Genomic DNA, 18,008 nt, shown 5'->3' on the forward strand with positions numbered 1-18,008 from the left:
TACGAGAACATTCTCACAACGAATCCTGCTGGAGGACAGAGAGACTTAGAGAAACCCTGCTGGGACCAGACCCCTCTGCCTCTTCATCAATCACTCCACAGGACGGGACAACGGTCTCCTCCTAATGAGACTGACAATCCCACACCACCGTCTGCGCTGTCATGGTTCCAGCTTTGTGCTTATCCAATTAACCATTATCTGATGCTCCAATCAACATCATGACAATTTACAGCCTGAAAATAATGTGACACTAATGCAACATTTACAGTACACACTCTTTTAAACCACACACACACACACAAAAAAACTTTTCTTATCCATGTCTGTGAGCTCTGAGAAAATCTGTATCCAAGTTTACTCCTAAAAATGAACGAATTAGCATGTGCATTTCAATTGCACTCTTTTGGGAATAAAAATGACAAAATAAGTATTGATGAGCCATCCTGCGCTCAGTGGATTATTCCTGTTTCCAATCATTCCATATTTTATTTTAGTATCATTGACATAGTATTATAATTTTGATTTCATATTTTGAATTATTAATATATTTTTTAAATTTTAGTTAAAATTTTGGGTATTGTTGCATGTTTTTGTAATTTTTTTGTGTTTTATTAGTTTTTGTTTTTATATGTCTTTAATTTCAGTTTGTCATTTTTTTATATTTTATACAATTGTATTTAAAAATCTTTTTTTTTTCAAGAACCAAAATAATTTTTTATTTTTATTTTTTTATAAAAAAAAAAATCCACCCACAGGATTTAAATAATTAATGTTCATCCACTTAATAAAAGTCCCACTTTTAAAAAGGATGATTTACCCAACTGACAGCTCAAATAAAACTTTTTGCATTGGAATATTAAAATAAGCATTTTATTTAAAAAATAAGACGATTTCTGGAAAAAAATTCTAAAACCAAGACAAAAGCCTCATTCACTTGCATGTGAATTACTGAAAAGATCATTTTTTGTTTGCCAAAATCATTTAATGCAAGTCCCAAAGAACTAGAAACAGTTGTCATTGTCTTGGAAAAACAACAACATTATAAACACATAAATTTCATAAGTATAAAACAGTACCTGTATACTAACACTATGCTAAAGTGGTATCTAGTAATTATCAACTACATTATCACCCAGTGATTCACAATACACATTATTTTAAAGCAGCTTTACAAAAAAAAAAAATATGTTATTGTTAATAATATTTTAATAACTTCATCCCTTTTAAATAAAAATAAATAAAATAATAATAATAAATGTTACACTTTATGACAACACAAAAATGTATTTGTACTCCCAAGATGACAGCTACAGCCTCAGTGTTTACACTGTTGTGTCTTCAGTAGATTCAGTAGGTGTTAAGTAGATCACTGGACTCTTATCTGCAGTGCTGTGACCACACAGATAAACCCTGTCCTCTCCCCACTGTGAGCGTGAAGCTGTGGATTACTGTAGAGGAGCATTTAGAGTTTGGATCTGAGGGGCTTTTTTCCCTGGATGACTCCTGGAGAGGTTTTAGAAAAGAAAGATGGAAAGGGAAGCAAGCCAACTGGCATGAAACATAAAAGAGCAGCATTAAATACAGTATTGTTCAAAATAATAGCAGTACAATGTGACTAACCAGAATAATCAAGGTTTTTCGTATATTTTTTTATTGCTACGTGGCAAACAAGTTACCAGTAGGTTCAGTAGATTCTCAGAAAACAAATGAGACCCAGCATTCATGATATGCACGCTCTTAAGGCTGTGCAATTGGGCAATTAGTTGAATTAGTTGAAAGGGGTGTGTTCAAAAAAATAGCAGTGTGGCATTCAATCACTGAGGTCATCAATTTTGTGAAGAAACAGGTGTGAATCAGGTGGCCCCTATTTAAGGATGAAGCCAACACTTGTTGAACATGCATTTGAAAGCTGAGGAAATGGGTCGTTCAAGACATTGTTCAGAAGAACAGCGTACTTTGATTAAAAAGTTGATTAGAGAGGGGAAAACCTATAAAGAGGTGCAAAAAATGATAGGCTGTTCAGCTAAAATGATCTCCAATGCCTTAAAATGGAGAGCAAAACCAGAGAGACGTGGAAGAAAACGGAAGACAACCATCAAAATGGATAGAAGAATAACCAGAATGGCAAAGGCTCAGCCAATGATCACCTCCAGGATGATCAAAGACAGTCTGGAGTTACCTGTAAGTACTGTGACAGTTAGAAGACGTCTGTGTGAAGCTAATCTATTTTCAAGAATCCCCCGCAAAGTCCCTCTGTTAAAAAAAAGGCATGTGCAGAAGAGGTTACAATTTGCCAAAGAACACATCAACTGGCCTAAAGAGAAATGGAGGAACATTTTGTGGACTGATGAGAGTAAAATTGTTCTTTTTGGGTCCAAGGGCCACAGGCAGTTTGTGAGACGACCCACAAACTCTGAATTCAAGCCACAGTACACAGTGAAGACAGTGAAGCATGGAGGTGCAAGCATCATGATATGGGCATGTTTCTCCTACTATGGTGTTGGGCCTATTTATCGCATACCAGGGATCATGGATCAGTTTGCATATGTTAAAATACTTGAAGAGGTCATGTTGCCCTATGCTGAAGAGGACATGCCCTTGAAATGGTTGTTTCAACAAGACAATGACCCAAAACACACTAGTAAACGGGCAAAGTCTTGGTTCCAAACCAACAAAATTAATGTTATGGAGTGGCCAGCCCAATCTCCAGACCTTAATCCAATTGAGAACTTGTGGGGTGATATCAAAAATGCTGTTTCTGAAGTAAAAACAAGAAATGTGAATGAATTGTGGAATGTTGTTAAAGAATCATGGAGTGGAATAACAGCTGAGAGGTGCCACAAGTTGGTTGACTCCATGGCACACAGATGTCAAGCAGTTTTAAAAAACTGTGGTCATACAACTAAATATTAGTTTAGTGATTCACAGGATTGCTAAATCCCAGAAAAAAAAAATGTTTGTACTAAATAGTTTTGAGTTTGTACAGTCAAAGGTAGACACTGCTATTTTTTTGAACACACCCCTTTCAACTAATTGCCCAATTGCACAGCCTTAAGAGCGTGCATATCATGAATGCTGGGTCTTGTTTGTTTTCTGACAATCTACTGAACCTACTGGTAACTTGTTTGCCACGTAGCAATAAAAAATATACTAAAAACCTTGATTATTCTGGTTAGTCACATTGTACTGCTATTATTTTGAACAAAACTGTATGTCAGAATCAGCTGCTACCCCAAGATCTCCCTCATATGATGCCTGGCTGCTGTGAAGCTTTTGTCTTAGACTCATAAATCTCCCTTGTTCCTTTGAAAACTCAGACATCAAAGAAGTGCGAGTGCATTTGTTAAAATCCGCTTAAAGTGCAGTATGAAAACACAACTTTACATATTCTGTTCTTAAGATTTGGTGTACCAGTATATGAATAATTCAAGTCCTTTCCACATCATTATGGCTTGGGATTTAGATGTTATAATAAGCAGTTCGGCTTGCAGGCCTGGAAGCATGGTTTTGTTTCATCTCATGCCAACGCTTAAGGAAGAACCATAGAATATCCCTCTCTCAGTCCATTTGTTTTGGTGGATGGATGGGCACTTTAGTCGTCAGTCTGTGGTAGTGATGATATCCCTCTTTGAGCACCGCTCTGTTTTATGTTGGGGTTCTTGAATGGGCAGCTGTTGGGTTTAAGGTCACTCCCTTTGGGCAGCATTTGTGGTCTTGGCTAATGACAACCACCTGTGAGAATCAGGAGGGGGTGGAGAGCGTTTATGTCACGATTTGTTAAACAGATGGCTAACATCTCCCTTCGGGTGTCCCAATCACCACGGCTCATGCCAGATTCTCTGTCCCACCTTAAATGAACCTCATCTCCACTTACGACGTACAAAGACATCAATGTTTTATGTTAAATCAAGTCAAATGTATTTTCTTTTCACACTCTCAGAAAAAAGGTGCACAAGCGGTCACCAGGGTGGTATCCTTTCAAAAGGCACAAAATTGCACTATTAAGGTACTAAAATTGACTAAATATGTACCATTCAAGTTACAAATATGCATCATTTATGGATAAATAGGGTAAAAATAAGCAACTTTTGAAAAGCTACTACACCAGTACAATTTTTGGTACTTTTATGCCTGATAGTGCACAATATAGTTTCAAAGTAGCTTTAAAGACAATCATGATATTAATGTTTATAATATCTTAATATCTTCATGCCATATAGTCAAATTTAGCAGATAAAGAGCTGGGTTGTAATATAGTTTATGAGTTTACAATGATACAAAAATGTATTTCCATCGCTGTTATGTGTCAGCACTCAGCACATAAAAAAATGTATGTAATTTGACAGAGCAATCGACTAATAAGTAATAATGAGTCAATTGTACCTTTGCTTGTTCAGGAGAGGTGCATTAATTACTTAGAAATATTGCCACCTGGTGGACAAAAAGGCATAGCAACACCTTGGCAACCATCTGCAACACTTCAACATCATTTCCATACCTGAATGAAATGCAAATAACTATTATTTTTACAATTCTGTACATATCCTGCATAACAGTAACAGATGTATTAAATTAGTAAACTTCTTCCCATAGTGTCCTGTATCTATACAGAACTACGGAGTGAAAAGTCTGTGCTCTTTCTATTCTATGAGAGTAAAAAATGTTCAGGGATTGTGGTGTTGGAGACGTGCATGCCCTCAACAGCACACCACTCCACACAGGATGACAGTAAAGCGTTCGGTCATGTGAACATCCCTGGGCAAAGCTTCCTCTACTTCCTCTTAAAGTCATGAACCACTGGATGAACTGCCTGCCCCTGCGACAAAACATAAACATACATTCATCCAAGCCCATAAACGACTAGTATGAGTGTCAACATCCAATAGACCGGTGGTTCTCAAATGGTCAAGATCCGCAAATGAGTCACACTTCTGTTCTGAAAGATTGCAGACACCAAGGAAAAATACATCATGTAAATGCATATAAAATGCTAATTATTATTTAAATGCAAATAATTATATAAAAACTTCAAAATGCTACAAATATATATTAGTAACATAATAATAATTTATAATCAATTATAAAATATAAAAAAAGAAAAAATATATATAAATTGTGTATGTATAGAATGCAAATTAGTCTATAAATGCAAATTATATATAAAAAATATATATATAATAATTTATAATTAATTATAAAACAGAAAAAAAAAATATATATATATATAGAGAGAGAGAGAGAGAGAGAGAGATGTAAAATGCAACTAAACAACATATAATCATTAATAATTAAGATTAATTATTATTATAAATGTGCTTATCAAACTTTTACTCAAACTACTAAAGTTACTGTAAAACTACTGTGCAAAAATATCTAATGAGAATTTATAAAGAGATAATTTCCCTATTCAGTTTATGTGAAGATAATATTAATAATTTTAAGTCTTATTATAAAGCCATTGTTGTTTATTATTAACAAGCCTGGTACTGTTCTGGGTCATAACTTCACAAAATCTGGGTCATGAGCAAAACTAGTTCTGTGCCACTGCTATAGACAATTTCTGCACAATAGAAACTTTAGTCTGTGTCCACATTGAGACTGTTTGAATATATTAAATTCCTCTGATTAAAGCTTCTGTCAGCACCATAGCAGTCTCAGCCACACACCATTTTTCATCTAAGTGTTTTGATTATTATTTCATGCAGTGCCCCACTGCCCTGGAAGAATTTCTCGCTCTGGCTCATGGCGGTTGAGCGTGCGATCCCGTTAGGAGTCAATGTAGACTTGTGAGCAGAGCTTCAAACAGCATGCGTTACTCTTCGCTGCGCTTTGATTCCGATCGGGAGGGGCGCGAGTTACCAAGAAGAAAAATCCAAACAGTGTGTCCTCTGCTCACCCTCCTCCACCAGAAGCTGCTGCAGTGCCAACTTATCAAGCTCACATCTGAATACTACATAACACAACATTATCACAAAGTATTAAGGCTAAATACAACAATAAAGATATCATTTTAGAAATCGTTCAAAATATAAAAGAATATCAGTGTCCACATCACAACTATAAAGGTGTGATATTTAGAAAACATACTTGTTCAATGCTAGAGCCAGTTATTTTACTTGGAAATGTGTGTTCCATGTCAGAACACCTGTTTTTGTTTGTCTTAGGGATGCACCGATGTATCGGTCGCCGATATTTATCGGCCGATTTTTCCTCAATTCGCAACCATCGGCATATCAGCTTTATAAGGAAAAAGCGTTGGTTTGATAAAACAAACCGTGAAGGCACTGAGCCACTATTACAGCTGACAGTAAACAAATATATACAGATCTCTTTGTTCCTGATGTATTTATGTAGACCTGCTGAATATTAAACGGATCCAATCCATGTTCATTAGAAATTATTTGATGGATCAGCAATAAAACTGCTAATATAATTTTATGCAGGTGTTTTAGAACTTTGCTGATTTAAAAACATGACCAAAATACTATTTAGATGGCAAAATTTCAAATAAGAGAAGAGGTGACAAATATCGGCATTGGTATCGGCCAATAATTGTTTGTTAAAATTGGTATCGGCCCCAAAAAAATCCTATCGGTGCATCCCTAGTTGGTATGATTCCATCCAATTCCAGTTCACCCAGAGGTATTTGAACACCCATGGGTTGCCAGTTGGTGGAAAACACAGCATATTGCAGCCATGGTAGCCAGCAAACAACCTGGGTTAGAGATCGAAGATTATACCTGACCTAAAAAGCATTGAAAACCATCTAAAAAGCTCTCTGACCAGAGACCTCCATTTATCACCGTATAATGTCTAAGGCTTATGATACACGGGACAACTTTTTGAGCAATTTTGCCAATGTTGCTTGTGCGCTTTCACATTGAGAATGGATAACAAATGTCTATCTGGATACTTTATATTGTTCATGGGCCCTGTGTCTCATCAGGTTGCCCATTGGAGACAACATTGCTCAAAAAGTTGCCCCATGTATTATCAGCCATTAATAAGGCTCTTCGCCTTCCATTGTCAATTGTGCTTGTTCCTGTTGTGTGTCCTAAATCTGGCAACCTGTCTGCTAGTGTTTGTGTGCTGCAGAGGGGCTGAACAGCTGGGGCTCATGAGGGAAGCTGAGATAACTCTGAAAAATAACCCAAACACTTCACCGCTCTGTTAACTTGTCAAGACCTGTAGTTCCCTCAGCCTTCAGAAGAGCTCTCTGGGCATCAGTGGGGGAATGCAGATAATATGGCTTCAAATCAACAGCACTGATGATTATAAGCATGAAAAACAAAGACATCAGTCAACAGAACCATAGGCATACTGGTGGAGAAAAAAGAAATCCAGCTTGTTCTGCGGTATTTTATCAGAGGAAATGTCTTAGCAAGCTTTAATATTAAAACTTAGGTTTCTGATTTGGTATCAAAGAGTCTAAAAATGACAGAATGTTTGATGTAACTGAATTATCTGAATTCGGAAATTGCCAAGTCATCTGTGATGCTCCATCACTGGAGGGTGTCCAAAACTCAAGGTAGGACAGATTTTGGTAATGGGCTGTAAAGCTTTTCACACTGTGATGGATCCATGGAATTTCATCCCTGCCAAGAATGGACAGATTACAGTACATCAGCAACCTCCTGAAATACAGACACGAACAACTACAGCCAAAGACACAATGAAGCACTGCAGTGCAGTAAAAAGCTCAAAGTAGATAATAGCAGTTAACACCAAACGTCCCAAAAGTCTGAGGCAGGTAAAAATTTTATACATTACAACAATATTTAACAATATTATGACCCGAATAATATAATATTGTACCACCAAGTTCCTGCTCATTCCATTTCCTAATATTTGTATTTTAGATCTGAAATTATGCTAGCAAATCCTATCGTTTTTGATGATTGAAAAATCAAGTCAAATGTTTGTGTGCAAATGATATTTAAAGTACAAGTGCGCCCTCTGTGGCAAGGAGCAGCACTACAACAACCTGGCTGCAGCACTTCTAGAGGTGTGAACAGTCCTAAAATTCAGAACATGCTCAGAAGGGCGTTTTATAAATAGATCACCACCTGGCTTCACTCTAACAATAATTCACACCGCAACAACGAATCTCCACAGTCTACACAACGTGTGCCAACTGCCAAGAGAAATTAATTGCTTATAATTAATCTTTTACAGCAGCATGCTGCAGCTAGAGAAAAGAATGTAATTAATTTGTCATCATAATTTAAGTATGATTTTTATGCAGGAAAACAAGAGCCATTCATAACAGAAATTCAAACAGAAAGATAGATAACCCGTTTACATGAAAATATTGTTATCTAATTTCTGTATCCATTGCTGCTGTCACGAAAAACCTGAACCCGAAGACTCTTTGGGAGTTAATTGTCTTTTTTGCAATGGTCTTTTCATATTTAACTGTTTGGATCTAACTGAAACTATACTTCTGTAATAAGGCAGCCCAGCTTAATATTGCAATAAGAGGGTCATGAGGAAAATCAATCTTAAGTACCTTTGAGTGCCATCATTGGACTTGCATTTAAGACATTTCGTAATTTGGTACAAAAGTAGTGCAATCTATGGACAACTTTATATTGAATAAATGGAAAATTAGAGTTGATGGAGCAAGACCTAATACCTTGGAGGGCCTTAGTCCAATTATCTTCTGAAATATCTATCCCTATAGCTATCCTAGTTATACTTATCTTTAAGTATTGTGTAAAAGGAGTTCTATAATCATTCAAATATTTAACATATTTAGAAACAAAACCCTTCGAGCCGAGTTCAGAGGTCATAAATGAATAAAGATATTCAGGGGATTTGTAAATGTCAAAATTAGAGATATTACCTAACATAATTTTATACTTGTAAATACCTGAAAACAATTAGAGGATAGCCCAGATGTTTGTCTAAGCTGAGCAAAAGAAGCAAATACATTGTCTATAAATAAATCTCCTATAGACCGAACTCCTTTTTCTTTCCATGATTAAAAAGCTCTGTCCGACTGTGAGACAGTGCAAGATATTCAGTCTCTAACACATTCTGCATCTGCAAACGGAGGATGCAAGGACAGGATTGTGCAAGTCAGAGCACGTGATGAAGACATAACTGCATCTGTTTGTATCTGGAGGTGCAGGAACGCTTCATGTGCTACGCTTGCTTTTGTTTAACTGAGTGTCTTGTAACTGTGCTCATTCCTTCCTTAGTCCTTGACACTATACTGCACAGCATTTGTGAGGTTTTCTTGCCCTGCTACAGTCGCACCCACCGTCCTGCTCCTGCTCATCCTCTGGTTCACTCCTTCACGATGCAGCCTACGGCAAGTTAGGAAACATCTTTAAAATGTGCATGCTGGAGTAGGTTTTAATGCCTTGTAGCCAGTCTCTCTGTCTGCCTCTCTAGGCGTTTGCTTTATAATATGACCTACATTCTTCTGCCTGAGTGAAGCTTAGAGATCCGTCACAGTTCTACATCACAGCTCTGCAATGCTAAACTGCACAATGAGCTGGAGCTACACATTGAGCTGAGAGCGATCGGGAGTCTAACTGCTGCATGGCAACAACGTGAAAAATCCCCTACTAAAAATAGTGGCATATCGCAGGCTGGCAGCTCTGACTGCACAGCCAATAACCTTTCACCCCTGAGGTGCTGGCACAGGGAGGGCGGATCTGGGCCGTCACCGTCATGTTTGGGTGACTGACTCTCATCCAGATGTCGGTACTGAACCGGTGAGGTCAGATTCATTCAATGAGACACTCAAATGGCCAAAACCGCACAAAATGGCAACCTTGCAAATCTTCTCAAGGAGCATGTTCAAACAAATAAAGCTACGTTTATAGATGTCTGTCCACAAAGTTACCCACTTTTAGAGTTCGGACAGGTCATTTTAAATTCCCCTGAGCTGTCGTAGCCATTGGCCACACTGCCTTCCAAACTGTCTCCTCTATTTGCCTCACTCGGATGATTTCTTTCAACTACGCCCTTCTTTCTATCCCATGAGGCTTTCAGGAGAGCTGCAGGAATCAGTTTGTGTCCAACACGCCCATCAGTCAAAGGATTACTCGGGAGGGACTCTTGTTGTCCTTTAAGTGCAAAATACATGCATCTAATATAAACCAGTTTAACCTGCACATTACATGCATGCTAGGCTGCATTACTCATTACTCAATTAAACATGAAGTGATTTTTTTCTTTCTCCTAACTCTATGAAGTATATATTAATGTATATTATGTAATTAAAACACTTTTTGAGCATAGACCTGGATATGAAATTTCCAACTTAAACTGTCATATATTTTTAATGCTTTGGAGCACAGACTTAAGGTCTCTTTTTAAAGAAGACACTTTGCAGATTATTGAAGTGAGAAAAAGAAAAAAAAAAGAAGTTTAAGTTTAAATGATGAAAAATTAACAAAAATACTATTTTTAAATTGAAAAATTGTTAAATTGTTGTATTTAAAAATATATATATTTGTATATTTTTAAAACACGATTTACTGTAAAATCATAGCTATAAATCTAAACAAGTGGTGTTACAAATTTGAGGTTGATATCTCAACAACAACAACAACAACAAAAAGAGCTTTGGGCTGGGTTCTGGGAATATGTAAAATAACAACAAATAAAAAATAAATAAAATATTTGCACAGCAGTTCAAAATAATGATAATAAAATAAATAAGAATAAAAATAATTAAAATGTTTATTCATTTATTATGCATTTATACAATACATATGCCCAAACACACCGTGAACTGAGATTCTACACCCCACTATTTGAGTATTTAGCACTGAACTGCTGATATGTATTTATATGAAATTTAAATTTGCATTCATATTTACATATAAATGTAATTATATATTATTATAATGGCTGTGCATTCAGGTGTGTGACTCTCATCTGTAGAACGTCAGCATGCTTTAGCTAATGGTGGGGTGTAGAAAACCAGCTGCAAAGCTCCTGTAACCCAAACAGCTAGAGTTAAGTGGCAGGTTTTGAAGCACAGCTCTGTCCTTCCAGGAGTTAATGCTCTAGAGGACGTGGGAAAAGCCCTTGAAAGCCACTAATCTTTTAAACTCTATACCACACACATCCATCAGCTGATCCCCTAAAACAGCACTTAGACAACAGAGACTGTGTCAGTGTTTGGGCTCTAGTAAAAAAAAATGGGAAAAAAATGCTTCTCACCTTATTAAAAGCAAACCTGCAACCAAATAGTCAATGAAACATTTATTACTGAAGTTTACCACAAAGAAAGATTCACTGATCATTCACTGATCATTATTCCCCAGAAGACAGTTTCTTAGACGCAAATGAGACAAATGTTGACATACAGTAATATCAATGGATAGCAAGCAATAGCTCATAGATTTGTTCTAAAAAAAATTTAATGCAATGTTTGAGGTTTCCTTTAAATGTCTTGAGAAGATAACAGGGTCTTTTTCTCAGAAGAAAAAATATTTTTACCTACAGGGAAATATTTACCACATATCAGCTAATAAGACTGAATATATATATGCAAGCAAGGCAAGGCAAGTGATTTAATGCTGAGTACACACTAGCCTCATTAAAAATTAATCTCACCACATTGATATTCATGTATGTTACCACAGTCTAAGAGGATCCTATGTCTGTCTGAGTCCATTTGACTTTAGTTGGTTTCAAGATCATCACACAGTTTTTTAAGATTAAGATGAGCAATCGATATCAGCAAAGATGCTTTAAATCTGTTGATTGAGATTTAGTTTAAATATGAACTTTGTCTCTTGATATCCACAGTGTTGACATAATGCTTAACTTGATGAGAATGAAAACAAGGCAGTGTTTAAAAATAATAATATTAATAATTCAAAGACATATTTATAAGGTTTCCTGGCTGAACAATCAACAGCACACAAACACAAGAGTGTCTCTCACAGTATTTTCATTCACTTCAAAGGGATAGTTCAGCTAAAAATGAATGTTATTCCAAATATGCATGAATTTCTTGAACAAAACACTACATATGAGATTTTTTTTAATTGAAGCCTTTCAATGTATGGACAAAATATTCAAAATAAACTATTATTATTATTTTTTCTCAAACCATCTTCTTTTCAAAACTATTTTTTTAATGATTACAGAGTTTTACATTTTTAGGTGTACTACCACTTCACATGAACAAACAGAATGAATGAATGAATGAATTAAAGAATGAATAAATAGTAGAAAGAATAAACAAAAACAAATCGATGGCATATTTAAATAAACAAATATAAACAAATAAAAATGTTTAAGGAATGAATGAATGAATAAAAGGTATAAATAAATATGCCCTCCATCCTGACTAAAGATATAGAAAAGCAGATCTCATCCATTTCTAACTGAGAATCTACTTTTTGCATTTGGTTTCTTGGATCAACATGACCTGATTTCATATTGTCCGATTCCCTAGAGCTGTTTCACATTACCATGCCTCTCTCTCAAGCACACAGGAGACCAAAGGTGTATTTATTGTTCTTCGGAAGGTATGACAAATATTTGTGTAATTCGCTTCATAACTTTCATGGGGTTTAGGTGTTCTTTTCTTTTGGAATCACTCATAAGCCTTCGTATTTTAATAACAGCGCAGCAGCACAGCATGAGTCTCAGCAGAATGAATTCCAGCGCTCCTTAAGTGCTCTGACACCGTCCAAGCCTCCAGGGCACAAGCATCCTTCTGACATGAGAGTGATTACAAACTCATTAAACTGAGCCCAGAGCGAGAGGCGCAGACCTGAGTGTTGACCCAGCTCTGTCACTGACACCCTGACGCTGACGCTGTGAACACCACCGCACGTCCTTATCTACCCCAAACCTCTTGAGCGGAGATCAAACATTACACATCTCTAAAGGGTCTACTCTGGCTGTGGGGTTTGTTAAAGGAATAGTAAATTTGCTATATTTGTCCTCTATCCAAGATGACTGATAAATCAAGTCAAGTCATCTTTATTTGTATTGTGCTTTATACAATACTGATAGTATCAAAGCAGCTTTACAGTGACAAAACAGGAAAATAGTTGGTCAATAATGCAAGAGGATAATAACAAAGAATCATTTTTCCATCTTAAGTCAGTTCTTTGATGATTCATTGATGCCATCATCCAGCTCAGCTCTCTTTCGATACTGTCCGTGCAATCAGTCAGGCGTCCCCAACTAAGCAAGCCAAAGGGACAGTGACAAGGAACCAAAACCTTGGAGAAAAAACCTTGGGAGAAACCAGCTCAGTTGGAGGCCAGTTCTCCTCTGGCCAGATGAAACCAGCATGGCATGGCAACACAGGTCAGATTGTGCAGAGGAATTGTCTGGTTCCCGTGGTCTTATGCTGATGGGCATCAAGGTGACGAGGTCTTTGCAGGGGCATCTAGTTCACATAATCTCCGCTGACTAAGTTTGTTTCTTCATTGGAACAGAATTGGATAAAATTAGCATTACATCACTTGCCCACCAATGGATTTTATCAGCTGTTTGGACTGTTATTCTCACGGCACCCATTCACTGCAGAGATGAGCACTTCTTTGGTGAGCAAGTGATGTAATACTACATTTCTCCAAATCTGTTCCCAAGAAAGAAACATATCTACTGTACATATTGGATGGCCTGAGAATGAGTAGAGTTGTTTGGATGAAATACTCCTTTAAAAGTCATTGCACATCCATGTAGTTTTGTCCTCCAGGGATTTCAAAAGCACATTTTCTGAGGGCTAAGCTACGCACCTTCACTATAGGAAACTCTTTATTATGCACAAAGCAACCCACACTTTTTCCTATAGCACATCCTGACCCGTGTGTTGACTGAGAAAGGGATGAGACAGGGATAGAGGCCACTTTGATTTAGAGGCTGCTGAAAATATTCCCTGAGCCTCCAGTAACACAAGCCGCTCTGCTCTGAATGTCTAATTAGACAACGAGAGGTTTGACTGTTGCAATTTTTACTCTACACACAATCTATTTCTCTCCTCATCTCTGATCTCTACTTTTGAATTTTCTTTATCCGTCTATAGCCTCTTTTTTCTGTTTCTCTTAGACATTCGTCTTAAGGCAAACATTTCTGTTGCTCTTAGGGTTAGAGATCTGAACAAACCATTAACCCTAAGTCTTAAAGGTATAGTTCACCCAAAAATGTAAATGTGATGTTTACCTGCTTAGCCCAAGGGCATTCAATATGTAGGTGACTTTGTTTCTTCAGTAGAACACTATTTTTTTTTTTTACTCAAATCATTGCAGTATGTCAGTCATATAATGCAAGTCAATGGGAATCATGGTTTTGAGAGTAAAAAAAAACATACACTAACAAAACCAAATGAAACCCTGTGCCTTGTGACGATACATTGATATATATATATATATATATATATATATATATATATAAATACTGTTCAGTTTCTTGCATATACCAATCTTTTTGTGTCTTTACACATTAATATATCGTCATGAGCCGCAGGGTTTTTTTTAGACTCTCAAAGCCAGTTTTCCCATCCACTTAGACTGACAGCCTGAAACGGTTTGAGTTAAAAATCTCTATTTGTGTTCTACTGAAGAAACAAAGCCACCTATATCTTGGATGCCCTGGGGGTAAGCAGATAAACATTCATTTTTGGGTGAACTATCCCTTTAAGTCAGAAACAGTCTTCATAAATGCAAATGCTGAAACAGTTTGAATTTCGTTCTTCTGCGGAACACAGAGGATATGTTGAAGAATGATTTTAATCATACAATAAAAGTCAATGAAGAAAACCATACATGTTTGGAATGACACAAGGGTGAGTAAAGGATTGCAGTATTTTTATTTTTTGGGAAAACTGTCCCTTTAACATGCTTATGCTTAGCTAACGTGGTGGTGACTGAGTTTTAATAATATATACCATAACCACACCCTGGCAGTCGCTAAGCACACTCCTAGCAATGGCAAAGCAATACCCTGGCAACACTCTAGCAACAGTGTAGCAACCCCCTGGCAACCACCCAGAACACTCCCAGCAACAGCATAGCAACACACTGGCGACCACCCATAACACATCACCGTGGTTCCTGAGAGATTTCCACACACAAGCCTCAATATTTTCTCCAGAGAATGAGAGGATTGTATCCATTCTTATCTTTTCTCATTGTATCCTCACCTGACCTCTTACATCCATACAGCATCATATAAATGCCACATTTTTGAAAATCCACCTGTCCTTAAAAGCTTCCAACATCTTCTGCGCTAGATTAGCCAAACATACACCAGAGAACCCATCCAGACACAAAACAGAGCTAAAACTACACCGGCACAGGTTCCTCCAGACCTCACCCATGCGTTTGGCTCACATAATCAGTTCACCAGCTCAACAGATCCACACACACCCTCTCATAAGGTCAGGAAGGGACAGATTAGTGTGAGCGCTCCTTTTAATATAGCAGAATTATACTCAGCGAAACCTTTTCACCCCGTAGCGGCGTAACCCAGTTTGCACATTCAGAGCTGCTCTCTTTCTCTGCAGTTCAGCGTAATCCTCTGATTACACTTATGATCTGTAAAGAGGATAATGGGCTAAGATTTGGGCTCCTCCAGCTAAAGAGCGAGTCATGATGTATTAGACGCTTAGTGATAATATTACTTTCACATGACAGCGTATTTGAGATCTGAGACACAGAGAGACTTCAAATATTTATGTTATAGTGAGTGTTTGCATCATGAAAGTGTGGCAAACTATTTAGGAGAAACATCATGTGTAACGGTGTTTCATAAATACAGCTTAGTTTTTAGTTTCATATTCACTTTCTGAAACCCTTCAACTAGATTATCACTGATATATGAGAGTGATCCAGCAAAAGAGCTTCCAGATATTTACACAGATATGTGCAAATGCTTGCAAATTTGTACCAAGAACATTCACATTGAGTTTCAGTGAGGAACTCTTAGCTGGATATTCTGTTTAAAATTATATTTCCAGGAGCAAATAGCATTGCTTGCAAGGCAGCCAAAGAATAGTGGTAAGGTTAAGGTTTAGACCCACACACTCCTAGCACTCGTTCATCACTGTTCTCAAATGTTTCATGACAATACACATACTGTATGACAGTAAGGGTCACTAAATCAATCCGTGAACAAGTCTTTTCAGTGAAAGTAAATAGCGTGAGTTAACACTCTCCACTATTATATATATATATATATATATATATATATATATATATATATATATATATATATATATATATATATATATATATATATATATATATATTATCAATACAAGGGCATAGGTTTGATTTTGGCATTGGTTGGGACGTAACAGCAGCAGACATAAAATTGTTTGATCAAAATTATTGCTTAGAACAATTTAGTAGTTACTGGATATTGGTAGCGTCTCTACTGAATTCTACACCCTTGAAAATCATAACAAGCGACGTCTGATTTTGGAAAATATTAAGTTTTGGCAATGTGCACACAGAGAAATTTTGGTGAGATTTTTTATGTGGGTGCCATTAACTGAAATAAGCAACAACAACAACAAAAAAGTATGATGTTTACAAATAAAATATCTATATGTCCTTTCCAAAGATAACTTCCAACACAAATCTATGAACATATTCAGGTGAGGTATCCAATTACCTCTAACTAGTGAAATTATGAATTTATCAATATTGTAATAAATATTTGAGAAATTGCTGTTTCATGAGAACTCTGAAATAGCAAAATGTAAAATTACTAAAATAACAAAATAAATAGCAAATACTCACAATGTCTATCTGCAATCACATAAAACTTAAATATAAAATGAGGTACGACTAAATTCATATTAAAAATAATGTTTGAATTGGGTCTGCAATAGCTAATGAGTTAAATTCTTAGCTGAGGTTTAATAACAATGGTTCGAGAAAAATCAGTTCGCTGTTATAAACATTTACGATGAAAAGTGCGCGCGGATAAAAACTGAACACGCCCAAGTTCTCCGCGCAGGAGCAACGCAACATTCCCACGCGTGTCCATGCCCAAAAACTGCACACATCGGGTTACACCTTTACTCTAAACACATTAACACAATAAGTAAACACAGTTGCTATTAATTAGCACAACAGTTAATGCGCTGAGGTGCATGTGTGACCCCATTAATATATCTGATCATGCGCGTGGATCTGGGGCGAGGACCCTCAAATCGCCAAACACTGCCAACCGCACTGAGATCAGGGGTCAGATTTTATACAGCACCATAACAATGCGCAAAAACACACATACACACTATATATATATGAATTAATATTAATTCTTAAAAACCAGTCACAATATAAATCTCAATTTCAGCATCAGTACTAAACATCGATAAATTCAGACTGAAATAACGCACGCAAAACAATTAAACTTCATTTCTGCACACAGCACGTGTGTATGTAACAGCACATAGTCGCGGAATTCATTGTCAAACGTGTTTGTTTTGCACAGCGGACCATGTGCTGCATGCAAACAGAGCAGCTCCTCAATGCAACATCCGATCACAACATCTGGCCGTTCCTGAATACCTGAGAGGATGCTGGAGTCTCTGCCATCCACGTGCGTCCCTCTGCATCATCTCACGAGCATCTCCGGAGCGTCTTTAGTCCTTCACTGAGCTGCATGATTCCAGATCATGATGATCATCGACTCATCTTCAACACACACCCCTGTGTTTACACACACAGCCACTCTACACCCTCCATCTGCAGGGGCTGGAGATTTTTATCCTGCCTTGATCTACACACAGGAACCAAACCAATCATATTTCATCCACATTTAGTGGCTTGTGTCTCGATTAACCCGTTCAGTGCCACAGTACTGGAAACACAAATAGTGAAATATATGCGTGTGTGTGTGTGTGTGTATATATATATATATATATATATATATATATATATATATATATATATATATATATATATATACACAAAAAAAAAGTACATAAAAACTTTATTTTATTGAATTTAAAAATATTTAAAGCACATCAATCTAATTGAGTAAATATACAATACTCATACTTG

General features: G+C 36.8%; 1 protein-coding gene across 1 annotated transcript in view; it reads right to left on the reverse strand.

Moving 5' to 3' along the window:
• LOC128018958 (coiled-coil domain-containing protein 120) overlaps positions 1-17,669 on the reverse strand; it is a 49,052-nt gene extending 31,383 nt beyond the window's left edge. Inside the window, exon 1 of the mRNA XM_052604873.1 lies at positions 17,514-17,669. The gene's annotated coding sequence lies outside the window, so the exon portion shown is untranslated. The remainder of the gene's footprint in view (positions 1-17,513) is intronic.
• Positions 17,670-18,008: the final 339 nt, after the last annotated feature.

This window comes from Carassius gibelio, chromosome A8 (assembly GCF_023724105.1).
Source record: "Carassius gibelio isolate Cgi1373 ecotype wild population from Czech Republic chromosome A8, carGib1.2-hapl.c, whole genome shotgun sequence".
Taxonomy (NCBI): Eukaryota; Metazoa; Chordata; class Actinopteri; order Cypriniformes; family Cyprinidae; genus Carassius; species Carassius gibelio.